General features: G+C 38.6%; 1 pseudogene; it reads right to left on the reverse strand.

The window, feature by feature from the left end:
• Positions 1-7,830: 7,830 nt before the first annotated feature.
• On the reverse strand, positions 7,831-9,498 carry LOC140516454 (vacuole membrane protein 1 pseudogene; annotated as a pseudogene).
• Positions 9,499-9,715: the final 217 nt, after the last annotated feature.

A 9,715-nucleotide genomic window follows, 5' to 3' on the forward strand; every position in this document is an offset into this window, starting at 1 on the left:
CAACAGGTAATAATGGACATTACCATCTAAGGGAACTCTTCAGTGGGAAATCCTTGCTGCCATTTATGATGTATTTGTTTTCTTAAATGAAGAAAACGGAGAATGCAAAGCATGTTCACTGATATTTAAAAGAAAATAACAACTTTTAAAATAGGATATGGTAAGATTACAAAATAGAGAGAGTAGAGGTAATCAATGGAGAACTAGCCACTTCTGAGGCATAATTATCCTGGTAATTATAGCTGTGTAACTCGTCCAAGTTTAGCTGAATTTAATACATATGTAAATGCATGGCATTGGATTTACTCACTCTCTTTCCATCCTCTTCACTGCTTTTCTATACTCAGTGACCCAGCTGGGATTTGACTTTTATTTTGATATCATTTTGTAAATGCCATTTTCTCATAAAATATAGTTTCTATTTGGAGCCAGCCAGCCATTTCTTAATTGTGAGATACCAATGCTTCTGCATTAATACTTGAACAGTGACTCTTGTTGAAAAATAATTTCATGATCATTCTCTGATATCCAAAGTGAACTAAAGCAATCACAGTAAACAGAAGAAAGAATCCACCTGTTTTCTTTCATCCCACACATTATGGAAACAATACATGGGTTGGGAGGGGGTCCCTCATAAGCTAGTTCTCTGCCGCTAGAAATACTTCAGCAGATGCTGGATGACTGTCAGAGATGCTATAAAGAGGATTTCCTTATTGGATTGGAGATTCTGCTGACCTTTTAAGATGCCTTACAACTCTAAATTGTAATTGTTTGTTACCTCATTGGGAACAGATCACAGAATTTAGAGTTGGAAGGAATCTCAGCAGGCCTATAATCCAATAGTCCAATCCATATCCCACCACAACATACCTAATGAGTAATCATCCAGTTTCAGCTGATTGAAGCCCCTCAATGAGGGGGAGCCCATAACCTCCTAAGGCAATTCATTCCATCTATGGGTAAATATAGCTGGTAGGTTTTTTCTGACATCAAATCTGATTTTACCACTTTGCAACTTATGTCCCAAATATAGATGTAGGCACGTTTTCCTTCTAATGACAGACAAGTTAGACATGAAACAAGTCATGCAGAAGAGCAACTGACCACTGATATGGGACAGGATCAGAGCAACAACAAAAATCTGTAAATACCTTGCATGGTATTTTTAACATTGGGCACCTTAGAGGCAAAACCCCTGGTAACCCCACCCTAGTTACAGCTCTGTTTATCTTTGTCATTGGCCAAATAATTCCATATGAAGCAACACCCTAAATGAATCTCATTTCCTTTTTCCTATAATCACTGGAAGCTTTTGTAGGGACCTGTTGATAATGTTTCTTGGCAAAGGTACTCCTTGTATGATATACTATCTGCTTCACATGTCTACTCTGAATTACTTATCTAAACCACCATGGAGAACTTATCATGCTGAGGCCCTGGGCTTCACAAGCCATTTGTTTTATGATCTAAGAACTTATGGAACTCTGGCATCTGTTGCCTTTTGTTTCTGATTATGACTCAAACTATACTATGTCCATATGGTGTCTCAACTATGATGAAATCCAAACTCATATCGAACATTTCCACATAAACTTTCTGATATACTAAAACTTTGAAAAGGAAGATTGTAATTGAATGGAAAACCTTCTTCTCTTACAAAATGTGATTCTGCTTCGTGATGATCTTCCTTTGACATTTTTTTTTGTATTTCTATATGGGTTGGTTGTATTTTTTTTACCTGAGTACTTTTGAATGGTCAAAGAAAATGTTGGACTCAGACTTTGGAAATTACTGTATAGAATTCTGTGCTTTGGTAAAGTGAGTAAATTGGGCCTTTGATTTCAGACTGAATCTGTTTTGTGAGGACCAATATCACTAGTAGGCTGGCCCCTTGGTGTTAATTTTGGTTTTGCACACAGGAACCCAGGAAACAAAGAAAAACAAAAAAAAATATCCCTTGGCTCTGCGCAACACAGCTCTACTTTGGCGTTGATAGTGATAGAGTGGTCTGAAAGGAGGCAGAAGGTATTAAGAATAATACAGTTTTAAAATGATTAACCAACTTTAATTTGACTATTGATACTCTAATTGTGAGATCCCAGTCCAATGCCCAATGAATGAACATATTGATGGGGGAGCTGAATCTTATCACTTCTGGCTTTCTTGCTAATGTAAGCGAAATCAGAAGAAATAAGGAAGTTGAAGTTAAATGATGAATATATCATTTTATGGTCTCAGAGACCATCAAGTTCAACCACATTCTGCAGGTGAGAAAACCAAGACCCAGAGAAGGTCACACACCTAGCAACTGACAGAACCATCATGAAAACATGTAGCTTATGTGCCAGCATTACTTATCGAGAATGCAGTGGTAGAGATAATCTGTAAAGAATTTAATAATACCCTCCATAGTGAATCAATAAACACTAACATTTGGTGACTTCAGTGCAAAAGGTGATGGGGGGGGGGAGATGAGGTGGGGGAAGAAATATATGGGGAAAATGGTTCAGGAAGAATGAGAGGCCAAAGACTTGTAGATTACGTCAAAGCTTCACACTTAGATATTTTTAATCTTTTCCTTCTTGCATTTGAGGAGTTGCCTGGCTCAAAATGGAGGTGAGCTTATCAGGTGACAATAATGAAAGATAGATATCCCCAATTCTATATGGGGATCTCCAATACATTTTTAAAAGTTTTATTGATGCCTTTTGTTTTTCATACCATAATCATATCTAAAAATATCCCATCTCCATTGAAAGCTTTTATAGCAAATAAAAGTAGTTCAACAAAACAGACTGACAAAACGACAATCAGCATATGGGACATTCACCTCCCATCCCCTACCCACCTAGCTATGAAGAGGAGGGGTGTTTCAACATTTATTTTCTCAGACTACAAGGAGTTATTGCAATTATATAGTCTCGGTTTTATTGCTTGTGAACATTGATTTCATTTGTATCATTGTAGTAATTGTGTATATTGATTTCCTGGTTCTGTTTTCCACTCTCTGTATTGGTTCATACAAGTCTTCTCATGTTTCTTTGAATTGTTTATATTTGTCATTTTGCTAGGAAGCAATAGCATATCCTCTTCTTCCCCTGTCACCGCCCCCAGCCCAGGCAGCTCAATGGCACAGTGGATATTGTGCCAGGCCTAGAGTCAGAAAGACCTGAGTCCAAATGTGACCTCAGACACTTACTAGATGTATGACCTTGGATGAATTCCTTAACCCTGTTTGCCTCAGTTTCCTCATCTGTAAAATGAGCTGGAGAAGGAAATGGCAAATCACTCCAGTATGTCTTCCAAGAAAACCCCAAATGGAGTCAAAGAGTTGGACACAACTGAAATGACTGAACACAACAATAAGAGTAAACTTCTAACATATTAAAAGAAACTGTCACAGAACAGACATAGAGCCAGACAGCTGGAAGAATTCTGATGTTTATCAGTGGAGGAAGCATTCATACCAATAAAACCACCAAAAATGGTTGCTATGATTTAGATGAACCATTGAATTTCATTAAAGCAGTAACTATAGGAATGAACCATTGGTATAGTGGAAAGAGCCTTGGAATTGTGAAGGTCTGCATTTCAGTATTGTTTCTGTCAGTTGCTTGGTGTGTGACCTTGGGCAAAGGATATCCTCTCTGGGCCTCAGTTTTCTCACCTGTAGAATGTGGTTGAACTTGATGGCCTCTAAGATGTTTTCAAACTTTCTCTGAGTCTATGAGTCTTCAGGACTTCTCTGAGTGTATGAGTCTCTGATCTCTAATATTTGTGATCTGATGAGTCAGTCCATATTTTCCCTCTCCAACCCCTTTGTGATTTTATATGCTCTAATTAACTTCCCTTTCAGCTGTAAAAAATGATCTGCTTCAAAACAATTCAATTAAGCTAAATTTCTTCAAGATTATTGAATTCAAAGGGGAAGGAATATAGAAGCCTCAATTTAAAAAAAAATTGAGGAGGTAAAAATATAGGAATGATCGATAAGTCACACACAAAGAGATGGTATGTTTCAATGATCAGTGTTTTCCCCACAAAACAGAATAGGAAGAAAGCTCCTTTTACATATATACACACTTATAATATTTATAGCTAATATGGCTGACATGACTACAAATCAGCTCATTTCTTTGGCATTAGGTTTGCTTCTATCATGATTGAGCTATAAATAAAGTGCTATCTTTTTGGAGTTCCATATACATTTTGCCTTTGCTGTCTTAGTCTTATCAATTTTATAAATGGATTTTGGTCTCTGAGTCACAAACAGCTTACTTCTGAGACAGCACTACCTGCTCCGTTGTTTAAGTAAACTTGTTTTGTCCATTGCCTTGACTTTTAATTATAGATAGGTTGCCAACTTGATACTCATCATAAAGGTTGGGAGCATCTCATCTTGTCACCACTTTCACCTCTGATTAACTCTCATATCCTTAAATGTCAGTCTGAATTTAAGAAAACACATCCAGTCTACACTGCACTGCAGTGTTTAGCAAATTATTGTTTTCAACAACCCTGATTTCTGGAAAGACTCCCCTTTTGGTAATAATTCTGCTTTATTTTTCCCTTGCATCACAGAAATGAATTGAGAAGAACTATAGTTTATTTTTCAAAATTGTACACTCGTCATAGTTAAATGTCTGTAGTAACCAGATTTTATTCAGTATTTTTATCCATTCATTCATTCATTTATTTAACATATTAAGCCCAATGTATAGACATTATAGATGTAGGCTTTGGCTTAATGGAAGGAAATATTTCTAAAAAGTTCAAGCCATCCAACAATGGAATGAACTCCTTCAAGGGGCAGTAAATTTCCAGTCCTTGGTGGGATCAAGTAGAAGTTGAATCTCCTTGGTGGGGATATTGACTACCGCTTCTGGGAGGTGTGGAAACAGGTGATGTTAGTGATACTCTAGTGCTATTGAGTGCCCACTACCTAGCTCATAAGGTTGTCATGAGTTTCCGATGAAATAATACTTGCAAATTGTAAGTCCTTTATAAAAGTAAACTATTGTTGTTAGTATCACAATTATTATTACACTATCTTAGGTGTTAAAGAGAATAAAGAAATATGACATGATCCTTGCCCTTGATAAGCTTGCAGTCTCTTTGCAGGATGAGATATATGTACACATATAAAAATTTAAACACCAATATGAGGGAATATAAGATTAAATTTGCCAGCATTCTTCTTATTTATAATCCTGTTACTAATAAAAACAACCAGTCGATCAATATTTAGTAAGCACCTCTTATGGGCTTGTTTCCTAGGCACTGTGCTATGTGCCCAAGATCCAAAGGCAAAACGAGATAGTCTCTGCCCTCAAGGAGCTTAATTATTATGGTGATTTCTGATTCTGGGCACAATAGTAATGCCTTCATGATCAGTAAATAATAAGTCAACTGGACCCCTCCTATTTTATCTCAATTTATACATTTTTATTAGAATAAATTAACTGCCTCCAGACCAAACTCATAATAATTACAGCATTACTTTGGGCATTTTAGCTCACCTGCTAATGGTCCAAATTATGACTATAAATAAAAGATGGGGGAGGTGTGACTGGATGATAGTTTAATTTGATGGTTTTAGTGGACTGAAAGCTAAAGCAGAGTTAATAGGGTGATGTGACAGCAAAAAAAAAAAAAAAAGTGAACGTGATCTCTGACTGCATGAAGAGCGGCAGTGTCTAGGATGAGACTGTGACAGTACCGTTGTCCTCTGCCCTGCTTAGACCATATCTGCAGTACTATGGTCAGTTCTGGATGCCACATTTTATAAAGGACATTGACTTCTGTAATGTGACCAGGGATAATGAAAGACTTCATTCACAGGCAATATGAGCATTGGTTGGAGGAACTGGATAAGTTCAACCAGGAAAAGAGAATACTTGGAGGAATATGACAACTATTTTTGAGCATTATCTCCTCATAGGATGTAAGCTCTTTAAAGGACCATAGATTTAGAACTTAAAGGAAGTTTAGAATTTTTTTAAGCCTAAGTCCCTTATTTTACAGAAGAAGAAACTGAGGCCCAGAGGGGTTAAGTAACTTGCCTAGTGTTGAAGTAGTAGCAGAAGCAAGATTTGAATTTAGTTCCTCTGACTCCAGATACAGTACTCTTTCCCTGTCTATGTTTACTTGTGTGGTTTCCATTTGTGTCTTTTTATCCCTTAGTACCTAGCACGGTGCCTTGAACATAACAGGTCCTTAATGAGTGTTTTTTTTAACTTTTATTTTCAAGTATATAAAGGGCTCTGACATGGACACAGAATTAGATTTGTTCCTCTTGACCTTAGGGGAGTTACTAGGAGCAGAAGGCAGGTTTGGACTTAGAACTAACCCAAAATGGAACAAGTTGCCTTGGAAGTGATTGATTCTTTCTCATTGGATGGGTTCAAGCAAAGGATTAGTAACTACCTGTCAGGGATGTGATGGGGTATGAGTTGGAGTAAATGGCTTCTAAGGTGTCTTCCAACTCTGAGATTTTGTGATGCTGTGAATATGGTTCATTTCCCTTCAACAACCATGGACCAACTATCTGTTGTATAGGAGTAATAGATTTGAAATGCTTAAAAGTAATTAATAAATGCACAGAAACCATTAGATAAGTCTAATAATCCAGTCTAGTGCTTAAAAATGCTGCATTTGGCTTTGAGGCTTGTTCCTAAGAGTATTTTAAGGTCAATATCACATTGATTATTATATTTGTTATTTTACAGCTGGACTCAAGTAATCTTTTGTCATTTTGTTGTTCTGTCCCTTCTGATACTGTTTATAGGTTATAAATCTAAATCCTTCTGCTTGTAAAGAAAGCGACCACAGTAGAAATGACTTTGGTTGGACAGAGCTTTCCATATTGTTTTTTGACAGATGCATGCCAGGAAAAAAAATAAAATGTTCTTATCTACCATTTGTTGCTGGTTATGATATTTCAAATGCATTTTGTAAGCCCTCCCTATGTGGTAAGCGAATGATAGAAAATATACAAAGTACTCTGCCCTTCTAGCCAGGTGGGCTTTTACCATGTCTTGCCCAGATCAAGGCCTTTATCTCACTTCCTAGCCATCTCTGGATGATGGCACCTGAGTACTTCTCCCTCTTATCCTTGTCATCACCCCTTTGTGTATTGTCTTTCCCTGTTAGAATGTAAGCTTTTTAAATGCAGGGATTGTCTTGCTTGCTTATATTTGTGTCTACAGCACTTAGCATGGGTCCTGGCATATCATAACCACTTAATACATGTTTTCTCATCTTTCTCTCTCTCTCTCTCTCTCTCTCTCTCTCTCTCTCTCTCTCTCTCTCTCTCTCTCTCTCTCTCTCTCTCTCTCTCTCTCTCTCCTCTCCCTCTCCCTCTCCCTCTCCCTCTCCCTCTCCCCCTCCCCCTCCCCCTCCCCCTCTCCCTCTCCCTCTCCCTCTTCCTCTCCCTCTCCCCATGTAAAGTACCTGATTTCTTGCCTCCTCCACTTAAACTTAAAAAAATATTCAAACATGAGTTTAGAAAGTTTTTAAAATTAAATAGACAGAACAGCAAAATGGTATGGACTTACTCAATGAGGCACCAACCAGATTTTGCTTATGCTGTGGCAGTGCAAAAGGCCAGTTCCTTTCTAATGCAGTGAATATCATCTTTGGTGGGTGAGGAAGGTTAGAGTATTATGTTCCATGATAAACATGTTAGATTTATCTATCAAAAATTATAGTAAGTGGATAATTATAATTAAGCTTATCTCTTGAAAGGTATAGTATTAGAATGATTTGCAAGCCCAAGAATACTAGATTTCAGTTATTATATGCCTATTTTGTGAATTAGAAAACAAAACATCCAGTAATGCCAAGACAAAATTTATTGAAGCTGTTTTTAGACAGAAGTGGATGAATTAATTTGACAACTATGCATTCACCTGGTAAGTAACTTTAAATCCATATACCAACTTTAAGAAAACCCAACTTAGAATAAAATAGAGTGTATACCTAACTTTTACATGCAGTTCTCACAATGAAAAGTATGGACTAATTGCCTTTAAAACCAATATTTTTCTTCATCTCCCATAAGGAAAAAAAATCATTAGTGTGGAAAAAAGGGTTTTCTTCATAGAACAGTCAATTCAAAGTGATTCCATTAATTCTGTTTCTGTGAATGCACATGTTAAACTCTGTCTTAATTCACTTTTACCTCTGGGCTCATTAGATGTTGAAGTCGTTTCGCATAGGTTTGTGCCATGGAATTAATGATGGACAACATGAAGTAGGATAGCATCACAATAACCAGCTTCTCAAAAATCCAGGACATCCAATATTCTCTCTCTGGCATGCTCCTTATTGCAGTTTTGTGGTGAAGCTTCAACTTCTGTGCCTCTAAGTACTCTTGGAATAATTTCTGCAGAAAAGGACCTAAAGTGGGGACAGAGCCAACCAGAGCCATCATGTGTCCCATGATGTGTTTGCTGAAGGCCATTACAACGAAGAGTTTCTGGATGTGCATCTTCACTACTGCTTTTCCAATGAAGGTTGCACCAAAGAAGGTCCAAAAAGGAACCAGGAAGTGTCCACATGCTATCCCTGCCAGATCAAATAGAGGATTTGGAACTGAAGCACAGACCAGTATTCCAAAAAATCCAACCTTCTTGATTAGATTCTGTACAGCTTGCTTCATCCGGGAAGAAGCATTTTGAGGATCTTCATAATCTCCCAATATCTCTTCAAACTCCTCACGTTCTTCTTCATCAGTTTCAGTCTCTGACAGTCGGGCTGCCCTGGCCATGAAATAAGGGGGCAGTTCTCCTATAGCTGTGCCAGCACCCCACATGCAGGCTTCAAGCCTAACCTTTGAGAAGATGGTCCATAAAGAGACAGATCCTTCAATGCCTTCTTCATCTGGGCAAATAATCCTATCAGGATAGGGTGGCTCTGGGAAGTTAATACTGTTGCACTCATAAGCAGCTAGGGTAACGGAAGCAATGTGAGGGCCCAGGTAGAGTAGAAAAGTTTGGAGACCTGTTCCGAAGCCAACTGAGGAGAGAATTCCTAAGCCAACCCAGTAGCCACACCACAGCAGCTTTTTCTCCACATGGTACAGATACTCTTGGTGAGCTCCTTCGATATAACAGGCAGCCCCAAGCATGATGAACATAAGCAGAGCTAAGGCCACTAAGCTTCGACACCAGCACAGCTTGACAAGCCACCGTTTCAACGTGATCAGAATTTCTGACAAAAAGTAGCGCAAAGTAAGGAGTGGCTTCTTCCACAGGACAATGTTCTGCTTCACCTCCCAATCTAACCTCCTCCTTTCAGCCATCCGCAAACTTGCCTCCAGGAAGACTTTCTTCAGCAACTCTGGCTCCAGCCTTCTGGCTTCCCCCTTACGAGATTTGGGTTTGTTTGCCAATTTAGGCATTTTGAAGGGCCAGTTTTGGCTTCTGGGCTCGGAGCAGCCCACCTTCTGCCCCTCTCAGCCGTTAGACCGCTAAGACTCTGAGGGCAACGGGTTCTGTTTGCTTACTTCATACAGGTAGCTAGGTTACACCTTACTTCCACCAACTTCCGGTCGCCCCTCCCCCCCACTTCCGTTCATCGGTAAGTATTTAAGTGCCTCTTGTGTGGCAGGTGTTTGCCACACACTGGGGATATTAAGGTAGTTAAAATATAATTCCTTCCCTTGAAGAGCTGGAGAAGGAACTCCTGACTAATAGGTAGTGGTCTTGGGGTG

This window comes from Notamacropus eugenii, chromosome X (genome assembly GCF_028372415.1).
Source record: "Notamacropus eugenii isolate mMacEug1 chromosome X, mMacEug1.pri_v2, whole genome shotgun sequence".
In the NCBI taxonomy this organism is placed as follows: Eukaryota; Metazoa; Chordata; class Mammalia; order Diprotodontia; family Macropodidae; genus Notamacropus; species Notamacropus eugenii.